We start from the raw sequence: 21,287 nt of genomic DNA, 5'->3' as shown, positions 1-21,287 counted from the left end.
TCCCCAGGTTCAAGATCCAAGTGGCTGTATCTGGTTGGCCAAGACTAGCTCCTGTGTCCATGTCCCACTAGCTGGGGAAGCTTGGAAAAGTGATTATCTGCCCTTCTCTGACTCTGTAGACAGAATTAAGCTCCTATAGCAGAATTCTGGAATAGATTTAAATTGAGAAACAAAGAGAGTGGATGATGTCAAACAGAAGCTGGATGTAGGATCCAGGCTTGGTGCAGCGATTGTCTCTATTTTATTATTCTCCCATCCTCAGCCTCTTAGCTTGTCACCTCTTAGTCATAATATGCCTGCTACGCTCTAGGCAACTTCTTCCCACACCAATACCAATTTGAGACAGGAAGAAAAATGGCTTAGATTTTCTCTTCAGAAGACTTCAGTTTTTTTTCTGGGAAGAAAATAGTTCCCAGAAAGTTCTCCCACCACACTCCCAACCCAAAACATTTACCTTACATTTTATTGCCCAGAACTACTTGCTTGTCATTTCCTAACTCAATTACAATCCAAACGTAATGGAATTGTCATGGTGGTGATCAATTTGTAATTGTTTCTGGGTTTAGGATGAGCACCTGCCTTAAGATTGAAGGAACCACTGTCTTAGGCAAAGCCAGTCTGAGTAGGTTGAGACAAAGGCAAAGAATTGGCCCAGTGGTAGGCAATGAATGACCTCACCATTCACAGATAACAGAAAACACATAACAGCAGACACTGCACCATGATCATCTTCACCAAACCTATATATAGCTGAATTATTTGGATTTTGTTCTGTGCTTGAGAGCTACCAGAGCAGATGAGGTGATTATTAAATGATCGATGGCAACATGGTAGACTTCCCAGTGAATATTGACCCTCATACACATTTCCCATAAACCTCTGTCTCTCCCCAGTGCAAACTAACCCAGTTTGGGTTAGGCATTATAGAATTTAGATGCAGGTGAATATCAAAAGGTGAATAAATTTTCTTGTGTAAATAGAATTACATATTTTAGCCCAATCATGTAAATTTAACAATGGCTTTGTTTTACAAACACAAAGTCATATGAGTCATATAGAAGAAATAAGAAAATAAAAAGGATTTCATAATAAATGGGCACTTAATTATGCTTGTTATAGCACTCTCAGAAAAAGGCATACATAATTTTCTTCTCCCTCTTTGCTCTCCTTTATCAAGTGCATATTTAAATTCATTATGAAAAAAGGGGAAAAAGTTCATAGTGTTTTTGTGATCAAACACCTTTTCTAATTAATCTTGGCATCTCAATGTAATGACATTGAATATTATTAAATTAACTTTTTATGCCCTATTAGGGGCATCTTTATAAAAAATGTGTCATTTGTGGAAGTATTTTTTTAGATCAAAAGATACAACTCACCTTCAAAAGTCTTTGAATTAAGGAATACTAGAAAATCATTTATTTTATTATATTTCATCTTTCCTTTATTTATATTTATATTTGCTAATTCAGATGACAAACATGGTATATGTAATATATAATAAAAATATAATTTTACAAGAACACTTCTACAGAAATAACCCAAATGATCTTTTACCTTATTTCTCCCAAAATGAAGAACCACAATTTACCTTCATCATTCAACTTCAATCCTTCCACATTCATGGCCAGAAGATGTTCAATAATGCTAAGTATATGAAAACTTGGATGTAACTATGGGATTTATACAGAGGTTTTCTTGGGGTCTTTGTTCTATTGTCTCCTTTGAGAAGCCTTTGGCAAAGCAAATGTTAAAATCTCTTTATTTTCTCATTAAAGGCTTGGGTGCAAAAAAAAAAAAAAGGTAGAATATAAATTGCTCCCTAAAATGAAGCAGGAAAGAGAAGACAGTTTGGAAGGACCTAATCAAAATCTTGTGAATTCTGTTCATAAGGGCCATAATTATACACATAAGATTTTTTTTTTGGACTCTACTTCCCATGGCAAACAAGTGTTAGTCTTGGGAGAAGTGAGGGGTTCACAGAAGTGAGGGGTTCACAGAGGACTGCTTCAGGGACGACTGAAGTCACTTACGCTATACTCTTTCCTATAATACTATAATACTGAGCTTCTCAAAGGTACAATTTGTTGTTTCTCACTCATTTTGTGTCTTGAGCACTCAATCACAGCACCCAGTAGAAAGTAGATCAGGGTACATTTTGATTCAACTGAATGGAATTGGCTTCTTTAATTAGGTCCAAGGAGGATCTATGGATGCCTGACAATCTACTTCCACTGGCCAGATGGTATGTTCTTTTTGGCTTATAATCCTTCAGTCAAACACTTGATGAAACAGGCATTGCCAGGTGTTCTTAGTACCTGTTCTCTAGTAATCCATAATGTCTGGGGAAGTGAATGAACCATTTTAAATTATCCAGCACTCCTTCCTCCATTCTTAATTCCCCAATGAGAAAAGTTGAAGGCAGTTAAAGATCAAAAGAAGGAAAACCCAAGGATGTCACAGGTGGAACTTTAGATCAATACAACTTGTCTGTATTCATTAATACCCTTAATCAGGTAATGTTTCTGGAAGAGTCACCCAACCTCGCTCGGGAAATGAGGCATATTTGCCGAGAAAATTCAGTTATGGTTTGAAATCAAAGCCAATGCTATCTTTTATTGGTGCTATGACTCTGGATAAATCAGGTAAGTCTAAGGACCTCATCCTCTTCATGTTTAAAACAGGGGCAATGATAATTGATACAGAGGATTGTTATGAGAAACATGTAAATAAAACAATGGATATGAAAGAATATCCTGTAGTGCGCAGACTTCTAAATACTCCTCCTCACCGATGTTCCCATCTCCTCGTATTCTCGGCCATGTAAAACCCCCTCATGTTGAGTAACTTGTTTCTAGCTAATAGAATGTGGTAAGAGTAATAGAATGATTATTTTGTGACTAGGTTAAAAACACTGTATCTAGGTGCCTGTGTGTCTTACTGGGTTAAGCACCCGACTTCAACTCAGGTCATGATGTCATAGTTCCTGAGCTCGAGCCCTGCATCAGGCTTTCTGCTGTCAGCACAGAGTCTGCTTCAGATCCTTTGCCGCCTCTCTCTCTGCCTCTTCCCCACTCACTGTCTCTCTCTCTCTCTCTCTCTCTCTCTCTCTCAAAAATAAACAAACATTAAAAAGAATAAGGATATTTTATTTTATGACTCTCTTTCTCTTGCTAGCTTTGAGAAAGTCAACTGTCATGTTGGAGAGACCCACATGGGGAAAGCACTAAGGGTGATTTCCAGTCAAGAGCCAGCAGGGAACTGAGGTCCACAGTCCAACATCCTGCAAAAAGTTGAATCTTGCCATGAATGAACTTAATATCCTTGGCCAGTTGAGACCGGACCTGAGACCATAGCCCTGTCTGATACCTTAATTGTAGCCTGGCAGAGATCTTGAAGTAGAGGACCCAGTTAAGCCACGACCAGATAAGAGACCTCAAAAACAAATGTGAGAAGATGAGTGCGTGCTGTTTGAAGACACTAAGTTTTTGATATGTTAAGCAATAATTGATAATTAATAAAAATAAAAGCTAAATATATATACACATATGTGTATATATGCACACACATATGTGTATTATACATATATGTGCATATATACACATTCATTTGTATGTACATATGTACATGACACACCATAGTTTTATGTAATGTAATATATATGTAATACAAAACATGTAACTATGCTCATATAAATATGCTGTCCCTTAACTGCATTATTTTTCTTTAACCGCAATGAGAGCAGCAGCATGAGATAACAATGTCTTGCTACTAACTCAAAAACTTTGCAGTAAACTTTCGACAAATGATGAGTATCACTAGGAAAATGCTGGCTGGTCAAGGGTCACTATGTGTCACAGAGAAGCTGTCTGGCCCTTTGCCTCGCAGGTGTAGAAACTTGATTCATAAGTGTCTTTAAATGGAGTGGATTTGAAGGCTGTTTCATGCAAAAGAAACACACAGGAGATAAATCTAAATGTAAAAGAAATGGATAAGTCATAATGAAAACTGTCAGGTTCCATGAACTAGAAAAGCTTGGGGCAGGATCTAGAGCCTTCTCTCCCTGAAGGCTCTCTGGCACACCTGTCAGCCTGCCATTTCTATCTCTTCATGTGTCCCTGTAAGGCTGGGAAGGAATGGAACTTTAGTCAAAAGACCAACCTTCCTGGAAACTTCTGGAAAGGAAGTGCTGATACTGTTGTCTGTGCTATTCCTTTCAGAAATTTCTGTTGCTTAATGGCCCTTATGACTGTCAAAGCCTTTCCTAGGAGGATTATGACCTTGTTCACCCAACTGTGCACCCAGGGAGTATTTTGTCTCCGAGATGACTTTTGTCCCTCTGTGCTTATTAACTGTGTGTTAATTGCACACTTAGCTTTCCCTATCTGCGCTTCCATATGTGTGTGTGTAAATGGTGCGACGCGTGCTCTCCTGCATGGCCCATGTCATAGAATCTCTAACATCGTGATGTCACAAAAGCATGCTTTCCCAATATTTATTGCTTCATGGATTTATGTAAGAGCAACCAGGAAGTGTGTACCGTGGCGAGCCAAGCTCCGGTTTCCGGTATCTCTCACAGCTTAATCTCCCTTTTCCTCACCTCCAACGAGTTAGGTATTTATCTAAGCTTCAGGTACTCCCTTCCATAGCTGACATAATAATTCCTACTTTATACTTTTAATTTGAGGGCTCAAGAAGTAAAAACAAACAAAACCAAAAATGAAGCAAAACAAAAACAAAGAAGAAAACAGTCATTAAAACTTCCAAACTTTTGGCTAAGACCCGTATAGAGGCATTGATTTGGGTCATTAAAACTGTAAGATAGGAATAATTGTTATTCTAATTTTATTGACACGATAAGGCTCAGCTAAGTTAAACAATTTGTCCTAGGTTATTGAATTTATAAGTGATGGAGCTTAGAGTGGAGCCTGTGTTGTCTTCTCTTAGAAAGTCTATTATTCAACTGCTCAAGCAGTTGCTGGTATTTCTGAGCCAGCCATTGCTCCTCTGCAGTCTATTCCTTCCATAACAGAAAATCTATGTTAAAATAAAATAATTAATATGTTAATTATTGAAATCATTTGATAACATATTAAATAAATAACATTCTGGTAATTAAATTATAAATAAATTACATATAGAAATTAATAAATTAAGTTAAATCTGTTTGTGTAGAGAACCCAGAATAGTTCCCAACACATAGTAGTAGGCAATATATGAGACGTAACAAATACTTAATTCTTAGCTAAGATCGTTAAGATCCATTTTTTTTTAATGATTATTTATTCTTGAAAGAGAGACACACACAAAGTGCGAGCAGGGGAGGGGCAGAGAGAGAAGGAGACACAGACTCCGAAGCAGGCTCCAGGCTCTGAGCTGTCAGCACAGAGCCCAACACAAGGCTCGAACCCACGAACTATGATATCATGACCTGAGCCAAAGTCAGATGCTTAACTGACTGAGCCACCCAGGCGCCCCAAGATCCATTGTTGGACATACATCATTTAATTTCAACCTTTATCCTTAGTCACATGTATGATACTAAGCTTTGTGCCTCTGACTTCTTTTGTTCTGGAAAATTTCAAGGGATTAGCCTAAAGGGATGTAGATGAAAACAGTTCACTCCCTCCTGCTTTATTCTCCAACTTCTTTCCTTCCTATTCATTCAAAGAATACTTATTGTATGCCTGCCATGTGACAGATTCTAGTTACTGCAGATGCAGACCATGGTGAAGGTTGGATTGAGGTAAAGAGTCTATAACAAATCAGCACGAAGCCATGAAGGTTTATGTCCAATCCATGTGATGTGTCCATCTCAAGTCAACAAGATGGTCTCTGCTCTATGCTGTCTTCACTTGGGGCCCTGGATGGTGGATACCCACCTATGTGCTACCATGACAGCTGAGACAAGAAAAAAAGGAATGTGGTAGCTATGCATTATTAATAGTGACATATATCACTTCCATGAATTTCTTCTGGGCCATGGAGTCCCATGGCCACACCTAACTTGAAGGAAAAGTATAATGTTCTCTTTTCCCAGACAGCAAACCTAGTAAACAGCATAGAAACCTTGAAGGACAACTCCAGCTATTTGTCTCTCACCTCACTTCCAGAAAGTTCAAGGAGGTGTGCATATAGACAGTAATCGTTCACTGTCTTGTTCCTAATTAATCACTTTATTCTCTTTCCATTTCTTTGCATTCAGCCATCCAATCATGTATTGAATGTAATAGTACATGTTAGGCATTATATACAACAAATAATAATTTTTTTTAAAAAAAGAAAGACATGCTGTGCTTGTGTCACATGTTGTAAAAGATAAAAAGTAAGTAAAATATTTATATGTCAAAGGATGATTATGGTTTTATACTAAGGAGAAGTAAAAGCAGGTAAGTTGGGGGGATTATGTAAAGACAGAAGATGTGTGAGAAAAATGTAATTAGGACCAGTCTTGCTGAAATTGATGTTTCATTATGGAATTCATAAGTAAATCTTCTATATCTAAACAAGTCTAGAAGCAACTTCAAACACTTGCTTATAAGAACTGTTTGGTGACCTGTGAAAATCATTGATTTGGAATTACATACCTGCACCTCAACAATAACAATAAAAATCATTGGATCCAAAAAAAAAAAAAAGGACACCAAATTAAACGAAATGCAAACAAACATAAACAAAAACAATTTTCAAAAATGAAAAATGAAATATGAACTCAAGAATGGGGTGGTGTAAGCTATAAAGTAGATGAATTGTAGATTTTCTTAAAAAATTCAGAGCCATATTTTCTATCTTTTGGATAAAGGACAATAATTTTCCAATTCTAAAATAATAAACATGCATGTGTACCCAAAATATATTTAAAAAGAGAACGAATAAGGAAATATATTTTTAAAATATTTTTGTTGCTATTGTGAATTTATGTTTTCATCATGCACAACTGTAATCACTTAGCATACAAAACCTTTTTCTTTCATTTAATATTAGCAGTTTTTAATGGCATGCTGTTATCTTTATGTAAATCTTATCTAGTGTTTTTTTTTAATTTTTAATGTTATTTATTTTTGAGAGAGAGAGAGAGAGAGAGAGAGAGAGAGAGAGAATGAGTGGGGGAGGGGCAGATAGAGAGGAAGACACAGAATCCGAAGCAGGATCCAGGCTCTGAGCTGTTAGCACAGAGCCGACCCGGGGCTTGAACTCATGAACTGGGAGATCATAACTTGAGCGGACGGTGGAGGCTTAATTGACTGAGCCACCCAGGCACCCCTCCAGTGGTTTATAATATACCTTGGAGCGGGCATGCCATTGTTTTGCTTAGTTGCATTTTTGTAAGGTATTTAAGTTATTTCCCAGTATTTCAATGTGCACCTTATAAAAATCATTTTGTCTATTAAATATTTGGCAGAGTGAAATAGGACTTGAGAAAATAAACACATAGATTAATAGGATCATCCTTTCAAAGTAAACATGGGGAGCGCCTGAGTGGCTCATTCTGTTAAGTGTAGGACGCTTTGTTTCAGCTCAGGTCATGATCTCATCATTCCCGAGATTGAACCCTGTGTCAGGTTCTGCACTGATACTGAGAAGCCGGCTTGGGATTCTCTCTTTCCCTCTCTCTGCCCTTTCCCTGCTTATGTACTCTTTCTCTCTGAAAACAAATACATATTTAATAAAAATAAAGGTAAATCATGGGATTTCTAAGAGATGCAGAAATTGGTAGCCCTACTTTGGCACCCAGTTGTGAAGAACGAGCCTGTTCACCTCCAACCCCCTCAGGAATAACCATAGAGTCTTTATAAGGTGCAATATATCATAGATATTTCAGCTTCATTCTCCATCAGCCAAAACTTGGAGAGACAACATCAAGTCACACTTCAGCATGGAACATCCATAAACAGACCTGTGACACTTGTACCATTCAAGTGCAGTGATAAGCCATGTTAATTCATAAAACAGACATTGATGCGTATTTGGCATTTTATTTTGGAAGATGAAATTCTTTGATACGTGAGTATGGAAGTGTTAGGCTATTACATGGTTTTAGCCAGGGTTCTGTAATTTGTCTATCCACTTTTTTTTTTAACTCCAATATAGTTAGTATACAGTGTTATATGAATTTCAGGGGTATAATATAGTCACTGAACAATTCTATATATTACTCAATATTCATCAATCGTGGTAAGTGTACTCTTAATCCCCATCACCTGTTTCCCCCAGACCCCCACCCACCTCCCCTCTAGTAACCATCTGTTTGCTGTCTATGGTTAAGAGTCTGTTGGCTTGGTTTCTCTCTCTCTCTTTGTCCCTTTGTCCCTTTGTTTTGTTTCTTAAATTCTACATGTGAGTGAAATCATATGGCATTTTTCTTTCTCTGACTGACTTATTTCACTCAGCATGATATTCTCCAGCTCCATCAATTTGTTGCAAATGGCAAGATCACATTCTTCTTTATGGATGAATAATATCAATCTATACCTACATCATCTATATTTGTATCTATCTATAGACATATCTATATATACCACATCATCTTTATTCATTCATCTGTCTATCCATCCTTTAAAGTCAGCTCTTGAGACTTTTCTGTAGAACTGAAAAGAAAGACCACCCTACAATGAAGAGACTTTCCAGTCCTTTGATCTCAGTGGTGTGATTTTTTCCTACATACTCTTCATTCACTTATCATTTAAATAAATAAATTCCCCTGACTTTATAAAATTAACCCATTATTCTATAGTTAATGATGATTCTTTTTGTCTGTTCTTTTTGTTAACGGATAAGGAAGAATATCCAAGACAAAATTACACCCTGAACATTCACTGTACCTATCTCTTTGACACAGAACAGTGCTAAGCACCATGGAGAAGAGAACAAAAGAAGCAGACATGTGCCCTAGAGAAGTTAATTTCTATCAGGTGTGTGAATATGCCACAGATAATATTCTGTACGAAAATGTACTTATTTTCGTTTTGTGACATTTGGGCAATGAGTCCTCATGTTACAATTACTTTTGAGCTCACCCCTTAATTCCTCCAAGCTTTCTCCAGGGACAGGAAACATCTCCAGCCTAATGAAGCTTCTTTGAGAGGAAGAAGGCATGACCATCAACTGACCGTTTACAGTGTTCTCTCTATACCACATAGTAGGATTGGAAAACACATTATTTACCAGTTTTCCTCTCAACTATCTGCTGGGATTGCAAAGCATTTTTCCAGTGCAGATGAAAATATTGAAACTCCAAGATACTTAAATAAATCTTGTTCAAGGCAGGTGAGAGTAATTATATAAATATGGTCTTGTGTATTAGTTGGAAAGTATCAAGACAAACACTGGTATCTGATTGTGCAACATGGTCAGAACAAAGTACTTATGTGCTTTCCTACTAAATACCAACAATTGTTCATGACTGTGGTGATAGGTATAAATCATAGAAATAACCACTTACACAAGTCAACCAACGGAAGGCAGGAAAAAGAACTCCATCACATGATAAAACCTATGAATATTCCTAAATTAACTAATAATTCTTGATAAGATCTAGAATACTCTTAAGCCTACAAGATATTACTGAGACAGGGACATCTGAATGGCTCAGTCGGTTAAGCATCCGACTTCGGCTCAGGTCATGATCTCAGTTTGTGAGTTCGAACCCCACTTTGGGCTTTGTGCTGACAGCTCAGAGCTGGGAGCCTGCTTTGGATTCTGTGTCTCCCTCTCTCTCTGCCACTCCCCTGCTTGAGCTCTGTCTCTCTAAAAAAATAAATTAACATAAAAATTGTAAAAACAATATATTACTTACTAAGACAACAAAGAAAAGAGTTACTCTTATTGCATTTATTAATGTTTTTAATAAATTAATATATTAATAAAGCAATTACATAGATGTCATAAAAAGAAATAATCAGGATTCAGTTCTGCCATTAGTCTGTCAAGTCATTGTAAGCCAGCTAGTTTATGACTTTCAGCCTCAAATTCCTTATTTATAAAATTCTGGTATTGGTACAGGTTGGAATTCCTCTAATCAGCAAAACACTGTTTCTATTCCTGCAGCAGACAAAGGAGAGCATATAACTTTGTATCTTCCATCAAGGGTGATCTGCAAAAAAAAAGAACAGAGTAGGAGGTAAAAGGGTAGAAATAGAACCATTGGCTTCTACTATGTGCAAGGCAGTGTGCAGGGTGCTTTACATAGAACACCAAAATAGATCTCACCAAAACTCTCTTAAACCAGGACCGCTATCTGCACTTAATAGAGAAAAATATGCTATAAAATATGGTTGGGTCAGAATTTTAACTATGCTACAAAGCAGAAGGAAACAACTAGATAATAGAGGCAGACGGAATTTTGAGATGACAGAAGAATGAATAATTCCTTTTCAGAAGACTCTTTTTTTTTTTTTTGATGTCATTGAATCTAGGAAAGTTTAGGTTGCAAACAGTAGAACTTTTCCAAGTCCCTTACTTGAGGTTGGAAGTGAAAGAGCCAAGAATGTATCACGGTCATAAAGATTAAGAAATTGATTCTTGTTCTAAATATCTTTGCTCATTTGGCTGCAAACTTGCAATGCTTCCTTGGAACTAAAAATATAAATCTAGGCAGTCATGGCTCATTCTTTATAGTAAAACTTCTTTGAATTCATCTTGCTGAGAGTCAATTAAGAATTGAATGTTAGTCCTCAAGTTTTCCTACATGTCTGTTTGGGCCCTCTCTTTTTTCTAAGCTAATGAGGTCTCCACTTTCACTTTGACCTTATCATGCTCACATTTGCACTTCACATTTTTCCAGGTGAGAAATGTCATTTTGCTGGTACTCATCATCTTCCTGCTTTGGAAAGAATCTCCTGCCCATCTTTTCTTGGGTTCATGTGTATTAAACTGTATACCGTTGTCTCACATATGGGGATTGAACTGCTATTCTTAAAAGGGAAATTAAGTGACATGATCAGAAAAACACTAAAGACATTGCTTGAAGCTGAGAAATCCATCACTTCCCAATAATTTTCAACAAATACATGATTATAAAATATAGACAATTCTATAGTCCAATGGTAAACTTAGGACTCCCTTTAATGTAAAATGAAATATAACCACTAGTTAGATGCTTAAAACTATTTGAAGAAAAAATTAGCCCCTTTTGGTTACCTGAGCTACAGGGTGCTCTGAGAGGCATCTTGATAAATGAAGTTCCGTAACTATTTATTGGTAGAGGTTTCCAGAATATCTTTAAAGTGGTTTGTGGGAACAAAAATGAAATGCGCCTTCAACAAAGTTTAGAAGTAAGAGCACCACTCAAGATAAAACCACAAAGTTGTTGTCTGGTTCTGGAATATTGAATTTGAAGCTATCTGGGAATACACAATGGAGAGATAAGGAATGTCTATAGCAGGAAGAGCCTTAAAGGCCAGGCAAAGGGGCTTCACCTTTCTGTGAAAGCACTAGAGAGTCAGGAAGTTATTTTTTAAGGAGGTGAGACACTGGAGTCAAGGATTTCATTCATTCATTAACTCTTTCTATTTCTATCATCTAGCTATTCCTCCCAATTGGGGACCTCTTTTCCATTATGTATAGTATTCAAGGAAGCTACTGCCCACATCGTGCAATAGAAGCAATGCAGGCAGAGAGACCCTTTTTGGCTTGACCAAATGAACCCTCCAAACTGGGGTTTTAAGTATCAATAACAACATTGGGGTGTTAGGGATTCACAGCCACTAGGTCACTAATATTGATGGCCGCTGGTTAGTACAATAGCAATGATGATTTACTGGCTAGAATACTAACATACCAGCTGCTAGAAATGCAGCCAGCAAAAGCCCCAAAAACATCCTGAATGAATCCCAAAAGGACATGTAGACGGTTACTTGTCAGACAGCTGTGCCAACCCAAGACCTCAGCAGTGGTGACCTGGGCACAGAGACAGAGTTCACTGACACAACTCTGGATCTGTTCCTCTTGCTGCTAATGGAACAGAGGAGATGACTATGTGTAGAAAATACGCAGAAAGTTCTTCATTTTAACTTTGGTATTCTGATTCAGAAGTGGCTAGAGGTGCAAGTGGCCGATCTAACATGTCTGGAGTATGGTGCCTCTGGCTTCTTTAGGAGTCCATCTGGCACGGTGGAATTTTGTGTAAGTATCCACAGTCTATAAGGACCCAGGAACAGAAGGTGGCTTCTGAGACATAGTCTTTGCAAAGCCTGATGGGGGTTCTACCAGATGTTATAGTAGAAATTCCTAGAGTGGACAAATGTTGGCTGAGCTGCAGTCTAATTCTGGAGTCTCTACTGCAACCCCTCATCAACAAGCATTTGATTTACTGCCTTTAGGATATAATCCTGGGATTCTCAGATAACAGTACCTCTGTTGAGGGATCTACCATGATCACATCAGTATCAGGTACTCCGGGGTAAGAGGATGGATGTCTCCCCTTAGCCATAGATGGGAAATGGTTGGGAAAGGAGAACTACTTTGCTACTGAGACACCAGTTGGGAAGCCTGTGCCCTCTGGAATTGGGTTTATCTCAGAAGTCCTGCTTGGGGTCTCTGTGGAAATCTTCTTCCCAGTTCTACTCCATTTGTAGCAGGAGATAGGGCAATGTATGTGCCAATAGCATGCATACCTATTTCTATACCTGTAAAAAGAGTATATATGACATTGTCTGCTTCTTGTCTTGCAGAATAGCTTTGGCTTACACCCATTATCCTATCCATATTTTTTAAATCTCTCCCATTTATTCTGTTATGTATCTAATACTTATACTCAATTATTTGGTGTTCAAGCTAGCCAGATTCATGCAACTAGGAACTCTGCATGATTGAAAAGTTTTGAGCAGAGGAATGACCAAGTTTGCATTTAAGGTTTTACACTTAGGGCTGAACTTGAATAGACTGAGACTGAATCAGGTTTATGACAGGAGCACATAGGCAGTGGCAGTTAGAAAGGAGGAAACAAATAATTTTTGTGTGATTATGTAACGATGCTTCCCCAAAAAGTTCTATTGGATTTTGAACTGGGAAACATTCTTAGTGGTCTCCCATCAACCGTATCCAGTCAGAGACAAAGCATATGGTGCAATATGTTGCACATTTAGGCAATTGCTTAAAAAAATTTTGACAAACTTATATTGGGTCACTAGTTTAATGAGAACCCACACATTATTGCTATACAGTTTGTGAAGCCATGGCCTAAAATGTATGATATAATAATAAGGATGTCTCTATAATTTTAGGGACTTAGGTTTAAGTTTCCTTTTAAGAGAGGTGTGTGTGTGTGTGTGTGTGTGTGTGTGTGTGTGTTTACTAATAACATTCTATGGATATAGAAGAATATGAAGAGAAAATATCTTTCAAGGACCTAAGAGTAGTGATGTGTAAATGATTCTGTTCTTAAGAAGCAAGATAAAACCATAAAGTCTGGAAATTTCCTTACCAAGAATATCCTTACATTTTTTTTGTACACTAAAGAAATGCATTTTTCAAACTTTTAGTATCTATGTTGATCGTATGGGATGTTGCTAGAAACCAGAGTCTTAATTGGGCTTTTTTTTGTGTATGACACATAGGGAATGATAAGCAAATGTGAGACCCTCATCTATGGACATTTCCAAGTTTATGTACTACATCCCATACCTGGCTATAACTCATCCTCAAGGAAACCACATCTAAGTATACATTCCTGAGAGTGACATCATTATGAAGAAAACTTACTAATTTAGTTCATTTTTTATAAAAATTATATATTCATCTGTTATTTAAATGAAGCATATTTTTAATAATAAAAAAAGTGACAGTACCATTTCCAAACCTCTACGTCCTCAAACTCTGTGTCTAAAGTCAACTTCATTCAAATACCTAATATTGGTTTATTCTTTTCTACTTCCTCTGCTATAATTCCAATAGTAATTTGGCAGGATTATATGACAAAATCCTACATCTTGATCATAATTCTCTTACTTTTTGATTGAATCATCAAACATGTCAGCATGTTAACTGTTGTTAGCAATGAAAGTTTGTAATTCATCTGTAAGTTATTTACACTAACAGGTTCTGAGTCCAGCTTTGAAAACTGACAATCTGCCAAGTGGAGACTGCTGCTTAGATCCCCCTATTTTGGGATAGCCCACATTATTAGAATAAGTCCACTAGATCATATAACCAGACGTTCCCAATGAACCCATACACTCTCTATGCTCCATACACTATGATCTGTCTTACTTCCCAGCCTCTACTTGTGATTTTCTCCCCACTTTGGCATACTAACCTTTATTTCACTAAGCAAGCTGTCCATTCAAGGCCCAAATGAAACTATCTCTTCCATGTAACATCATTTGAGTAAAAAGATACACTATAAACTTTCCTTTTCACTACATTAATTTAGCAATAATATTAATGAAGTCAATATTTATCGACTTCAACAGTTACTCCTGGTGTCTCCCTTACCCTTTCCTCTTCCCAACAATCTGTGAAAGCAGATTAGTGATCTGATGCATAGATCCAACGTATAGGGAACCGAGGCATGAAGAGATTTTAAAACCTTCTCTGGGCCCCATAGTTCTGTGATTCTAGGGCTGCGATTTGACTGCAGCTTAACCTAAAGTCAAAATGAACAGTGGATACATTTAATCATCCTTTGCTGATGCTAATTTCCCTCAACTTCTGTGTTGCCTTTTCCACCACACTAAACTTGCTGACGAATTCATACTCTGACTTCTGATAAATTGTTTATGTTTCTCAACTTCTCGTGTGTGTCTTCCAACCACTGCCTTGAGGGCAGTGTATCCTTCCAAATGATTAATCCATAGAAGGGAGCTCAAGAAATAGCTGTTGAATAAATATCTGTGCACATTATGGAGATCATTCCCTGTTGGCTGATATGCAAGATCAAGGCTCTATTGATTCGAGACTAAAGTGACTGAGAAAAATGCAAAATTGTAATAGGCATCACAATAGGCCAAACAAGTCTAATAAAGCTGTTTGTTTGTTTTGTTTTGTTTTGTTCGGGCTTGGTTTGGTTTGGTGGTTGTGTAGTTCCTGAATTTACTCAGCAATAGAGTCAAGATAGCTAATAATGTCAGTGATGGTAGGAATCTAGTGCCTAGAATCCTGTAGAGCCTGTACTGAGGATTTTATTCTAAGCTTTCCCTTTCTTTGTGATTCCCAGTTTCTGAAGAGTGCTTTATTTAGCATAACTTGGTAGGATTTGAGATATTATATTCTTATAAAGGGGGAAAATGAGGTGTTTCAAAGTATCTATAAATATTATTCATTTGGTCTTTAAGAAGATTTTGCATCAGTTTGGGTTCTAAAAATAGAAGAAAGAAATCTCTTTTACAACATAAACACACAGGAGCCAAAGTCCCTTTCAGCAGAGAAAGCTCTGTGGTTACTGGAGTGTATACAATTATAAACTCAATTGTTAAATCAAAACACATCCCAATCACCCTAGCATGTCGCTTTTAATGGGCAATACATTCCCAAGAAGGCAAGTTCTCTGCTAACAATATTGAACCAAATCATCAAAATTCAAAGACGGGTCTATAAAATGTGAAATTCCATCAACAAAGTGCGCAGTGGGCCACAGTGTGTAGATTAATGGGCAGCCTGTCAAGTATTTTAATGTATGCCTCAATCGTTGAAACACATGTGATGATTAGTAAAGTATTTGGCCCAAGCAATAAAAGATATAAAATAAATTAAAATCATGACACCTTCTGAATTAATAAAGCCTTTGGTTAGGCTGTATTGATAAATCACAAGCACAGATTAAAAAGCCCCCATAACTAGATACATCCCCACCCACCCACCCCCACCCCCCTGGCACGCTGAGCTCTCACACTGACCTCTTCCAATGGCATCTTCCTAAGTGAGGATCTCTGTTAAAAGGTGAATACTATGTCTCTGAAGAATCTTAGAATATGACTACTCATTGGTTTAAGCCTTGAATATAAGCCATCATCTATACCTAACATCACTCACTCACATTTCTTTTGGCTTCCAAAAATTAGATTTCTTTTTCCTAAGCTCTTAATGTCAACTTTGCCCAACAGAGCACTCATAATTTGGAGGGGTGAGAGAAAATCTTCATCATTAAATAGTGCCTTTTGTAGGTAAGCTATTCCAGAAGGTAAGGCACATTACTGTTATTGAAGGATTAAATTGTATTCATGGTTTGCTTTCCTCGGTTTGCTATTCATTTCAAAAGTCCATTCGATCCAGCACCAGAAGTTGAAACACATGTGAAGTATTTTTGCACCAAAAATATAAAAGCCAAAGTATTTTTGCACAAAAGAAAAAAAAAAAAAGATTCACGGTCATTGCTTTTTAGGACCTCACAGTTCAAAACCTGAAAGTTACTTACAATAAAAATACAACGTGGAAAATTCTATGAAAAGAGTAACAGCGGGATGTGATGTGAGTAATTTATGTGGGACCTAACTGAATCGGGGTGTTGCAAGAACATCAGGGAACTTTCCTCAGGGAGTCAGTACAAGAGGGTCATCTTGGACAATGATAATGAAGATATTTCTGGATGAGGATATGAAATGAAGAAAGTATTCTTCCATGCAGTGGAAGATATTTAGCTTGGACAGGAGGAGACACTCAGGGTGACAAATGGGAAAGAGTTGCCGCACATCTCTTTTCAATTATTTGACATTGGATTAACCTTTTCCCAATAATCAAAAGACAAGAAATCTATCAGGAGATAAATTTAGCTCTTTCTTTCTTGAACAGCTTTCAAAAAAATAAAATGAACTATTTCTGAAGGCAACAAGCTCCCCATTGATAAAGTGGCTCAGATGTTGAGCGACAGTGTGGCAGCATTGTGGAAGGTTTCAGCCTTGGTGGTCTATATCCCTGTGAAATGAGTCAGATGTTTCAAAGGGGAGAGCTAGCCTCTGAAAGTCATTTTCAGGGCAGTGTACTCATGATAACTCAAAGTTGCCTTTTGCATAGAATTTTGCAAGAAATAGGTAAATATCTTGTCATATAGTTACACTTCTTGTCATATAGTTACACTTCTTGTCATATAGTTACACTTCTTGCCGGATATGTAAATACCTTGTCTTCGGCCCAAATAATGAAATGTATGTTTACACTTCTGTCCCTGTTTCTCCTGTACTTTAGTAAAATTTCTCTAGGTTATGTAAATTGGTAAATTGTTTTAGTTGGTTAATGGTTTGGGCAAAACAAACTTTGGGATGAAAAATAAGAGAGTTAACAGCTATCATACCCATGGAAAGTAAAAATGTACGTGTGTGCATTTTTAATGATTGAAACAGAGATAAATGACCACTGCAGAAAATACTGGAAAATAGGAAAAGTAAAATGCACACAAAAATATGTTTTTAAAAGTCTCAGCTATTGGTTACCTTTTTCCCAGGATATGCATTTTAATTTGGAATCACTACTTTGTATATTGTTTATATATCATTTTTTTAGTGTTTATTCATTTATTTTGAGGGAGAGAGAGAAAAAGAGAGAGAGAGAGAAGAGAGAGAGAGAGAACGCATGCAGGGGAGGTGCAGAGAGGGAGGGAGAGAGGACAAATCCCAAACAGGTTCCATGCTGTCAGCACAGAGCTTGACATGGGACTCCATCCCACAAACCATGAGATCATGACCTGAGCTGAAATCAAGAGCCAGATTCTTAACCAACTGAGCCACCCAGGTGCCCCTATATAGCTTTTTAATTTTCTATTATATAATGAGAAACTTATATATGATTAAGCACTATTGAAACTTTTTAAAGCTGTACAATAGTATATCCTACATTTGTACCATAATTCATTTAATTGATCCCCATTGTTAACTTGACCTATTATCTACAATCTGACAAAACTTGTATTTCAAACAGTATTTTTAAGCTCAACCAATTAAAAATATTTTTGTATTTCATTTTTCTTAAAAATGTAGAAGCAATAAAGGACTATGTTCTTATTTTTAAAATATTGAGATAACTAGAAAGAGATTCTATGATCCTTCCTAGAAGTAAGAATTATTAGAAATTGAGGGATCACATGTCCCAATTTGTACCTGCTGATCTGGTGTAGTTGTTAATGTAGTGGAGATATTTTCAATTCATAAAAATATCCCAGTTGGAATGACAAATCATATAATCACCTTAGTTAAGAGTTTGTAGGGTAAATGTGTATTTCTTTTACATATTTGTAACTATATAACTTCTTTTATATTTATATATATAAATTTGTTGTCAAGTTAGCTAACATACAGTGTATATACTGTGTGCTCCTGGTTTTGGGGGTAGATTCCCATGATTCATTACTTACGTACAACACACAGTGCTCATCCCAACAAGTGCCCTCCTCACTGCCCATCACCCATTTTCCCCTCCCCTTGCCCCCCATCAACCTTCAGTTTGTTCTCTATATTTAAGAGTCTCTTATGGTTTTCCTCCCTCTCTGAAACTATTTTTCCCCTTCCCTTCCCCCATGGTCTTCTGTTAGGTTTCTCAAGTTCCACATATACAAATTTTAAAATAGAGTTATTGCATATATTTTAGCAACTTAGTTAATATTTCTCAGAGAACTTTCCATAACGAAATATGTGGCTCAGACTGACTTCTTTTAGCTTTGTGATATTCCTGAATGTAAATGTACAAAATGGTATTAATTCAGATGATAATTGTTTCTAATTATGATGTCAAAGGATGATTTTTAAAAGGCAATATGATGACTTTTACACGGATATAAAATGAAAACTTGTCAGATTTCTTTATCAACGAATGAAACTAATGAGATGCTAGATCTGGTTCAAAGAATTTAACACAGAGACAAATAAATATACAAAATGAATCTATAGATACATTCAAAATTGGTCAATATTTACAGCTCCAATGGATATAATTCAGTTGTATTTAAATGTAAATACACTATTAACATTATTACTAGTTTTCTACAATTTTCTACAATTTTTCAAAGAAAATGACAGGCAGAGGTAATTTGGAGGGTGTGCTAGAGGACCTCTAATAGAATTTTATATTCTATTCATGTGTTTGTCATTGTTAAGACTGCTACAAGGGACATTTTTATATGTAATATTTTCTCATGTGAACAAATATGAGATACTTACCTGGAACCACTGGGTCAAAGTGTCAAATTCCATCCTTCTTCCCTTCCCTTCCTCTCCCTTGCCTCCCGTTGCCTTCCCTTCCCTTGCCTTCCCTTGCCTTCCCTTGCCTTCCCTTCTCTTCCCTTCTCTTCCTTTCCCTTCCCTCCCTTTCTTCTTCCTCTTTCTTTCTTTCTATATTTTTTTGTTTATTTCACTTTATTTTACTGCCAGCTGCCTTAAAAGTACTATTCCAATATATATGCTACCATGAACTATCTATAAATGTATCATTTCTCCTACAAATAAATTCTCCTTAAAATTTCTGGAGTTACATTTCTCCTTAAAAATACTGGAGTTACTCTTTTATTTTATTCTTTAATCTGATCATTGTTTTGATTCCCATTACCTCAATTACTAATAAAATTGAGCATCTTTTCACATATTTTTTTACTTTTGTTGTTTTTCTAATTTAAATTAATTATCCATATGCCTTTTCCATTTTAAGTTTTTGTTCATCATTCATATAAGAGAACTGCTTATATATTTTTGATAGTTATTACCTTGTATATAAGTTGAAAATGTTTTTGTAATTACTTAGTTGTCTTTTAAAAATATTTCTCTAATATCTATAATCTATCTATCTATCTATCATCTATCATCTATCTATAATATTTATCATTTGAAGAATTTGTGAGAGTAGAATTCAGTGCCATTAAATACATTTACAATGTTGTGCAACCATCATGATTATCTATTCCCTGCATTGCCTAAATGGGGTTTCTCTTAATTGGATGGGGGCTCCCAAATTGGGGCGACTATTGGGTGCAAGCATGTGGTGGGGGAGGTGAAAAAATTCACCTGATGTCAAACAAAGGAGATAGAAGTTTGTTGAATACATTGCCAAGGGAGTGGAGGCAGGACAGCCAAAAAAGCCTGTCTGCAATGAGGTAGTGGGAGAGGGCTGCTTTTAAGGGAGGAAAGTGAGAAGGTATGGGGATGCATGAAATTTTCCCTTTTTTAGTAACTGTGCCTAGTTGTAAGTAGTCCATTGGGTAGTTAGGGCTTATGGACTTTTTTAACTTTATTTATTTATTTTGAGAGAGAGCGAGAGAGCAGAAGCAGAGGAGGGTCAAGGAGAGGAAGAGAGAATCCCAAGCAGAATCTGCACTGTCAGCTCAGAACCATATGCAGGACCTCAAGTCACAAATTTCAAGATCATGACCTGAGCTGAAAACCAAGAGGCGGAGGCTTAACCAACTGAGCCACCCAGGCATCCCGGGGCCTATGGATATTTTGAAGTGTGTTGCCTGGTTGGCCTATTTGCATTCAGCCAGGTGGTTGCTGCGGACCCTTTGCACATTCCATTGCTCAAGCCTGTTTGCCTGAAAGTGGCCTCCACGTACCCCTCTTTTTTATCATCCTCAATAGAAACTTCACCACATCAACAATAATTCCCCATCTTTCCCTTCCCCCTCTCCCAACCTCTATTCTACTGTCTGGTTGTCTAGGTATCTCGTATATGTGCAATCAGACAAGATGTGTCCTTGTTTGTCTGGCTTATGTCACTTAGACTGATTCCAAGGCTTATTTATGTTGCAACATATACCAAAATGTATTTTCTTTTTATGGCCAGTAATAATACTTTTTTATTGTACTATATGCCACATTTTGTTTATGCATGCATCTGTTGATGGACATTGGATTGCTTCTACCTTTTGGATATTGTGAATAATGTTATTATGAACATTGGTATAAAATATATGTTTGAATCCCTGCCTTCAATTCTTTTGGATATATATGTAGGGCTGGCATTGCTGGATGATAGGGTAATTCTCTCTATGACTTTTTGAGGAATTGACAGTTTTCCACAGCACGTGCATCATTTTACATTCCCACCTTCAACGCACATGCCCCAATTTCTCTACATACTCCTCAATGATTATTGTTTATTTGTTTTATCTTTTTATCCTCCTTTTTCTTCTCTTTTCGAATTTTTGTTCAAATTCTAGTTAACATACAGTGCAATATTTGTTTCAGGCATAGAATTTAGTGATCCATTGCTTACATATAAGACCCAGTGCTCGTCCAACAAGTGTCCTCCTTAATTTCCAGTAATAGTCATGCCAATGGGTATAAAATGGCATTCCATTATAATTTTATTTGCATTTCCCCATGACTAATGATGTGGAGTATCTTTTCCTATGCCTAGTGACCATTTGTACATCC

At 36.8% G+C, this 21,287-nt stretch overlaps 1 pseudogene; it reads left to right on the top strand.

The window, feature by feature from the left end:
- Positions 1-2,626: 2,626 nt before the first annotated feature.
- Positions 2,627-12,404, top strand: LOC124514233 (sorting nexin-19-like; annotated as a pseudogene).
- The last annotated feature ends 8,883 nt before the right edge of the window (positions 12,405-21,287 follow it).

Source organism: Lynx rufus, unplaced genomic scaffold (genome assembly GCF_022079265.1).
Source record: "Lynx rufus isolate CCGP_SWC_20201006 ecotype Redwood Valley unplaced genomic scaffold, mLynRuf1.p SCAF_2, whole genome shotgun sequence".
Classification (NCBI taxonomy): domain Eukaryota; kingdom Metazoa; phylum Chordata; class Mammalia; order Carnivora; family Felidae; genus Lynx; species Lynx rufus.
Note: the sequence above shows the minus strand (reverse complement) of the source record. Positions and strands in the feature narration are given on the sequence as shown.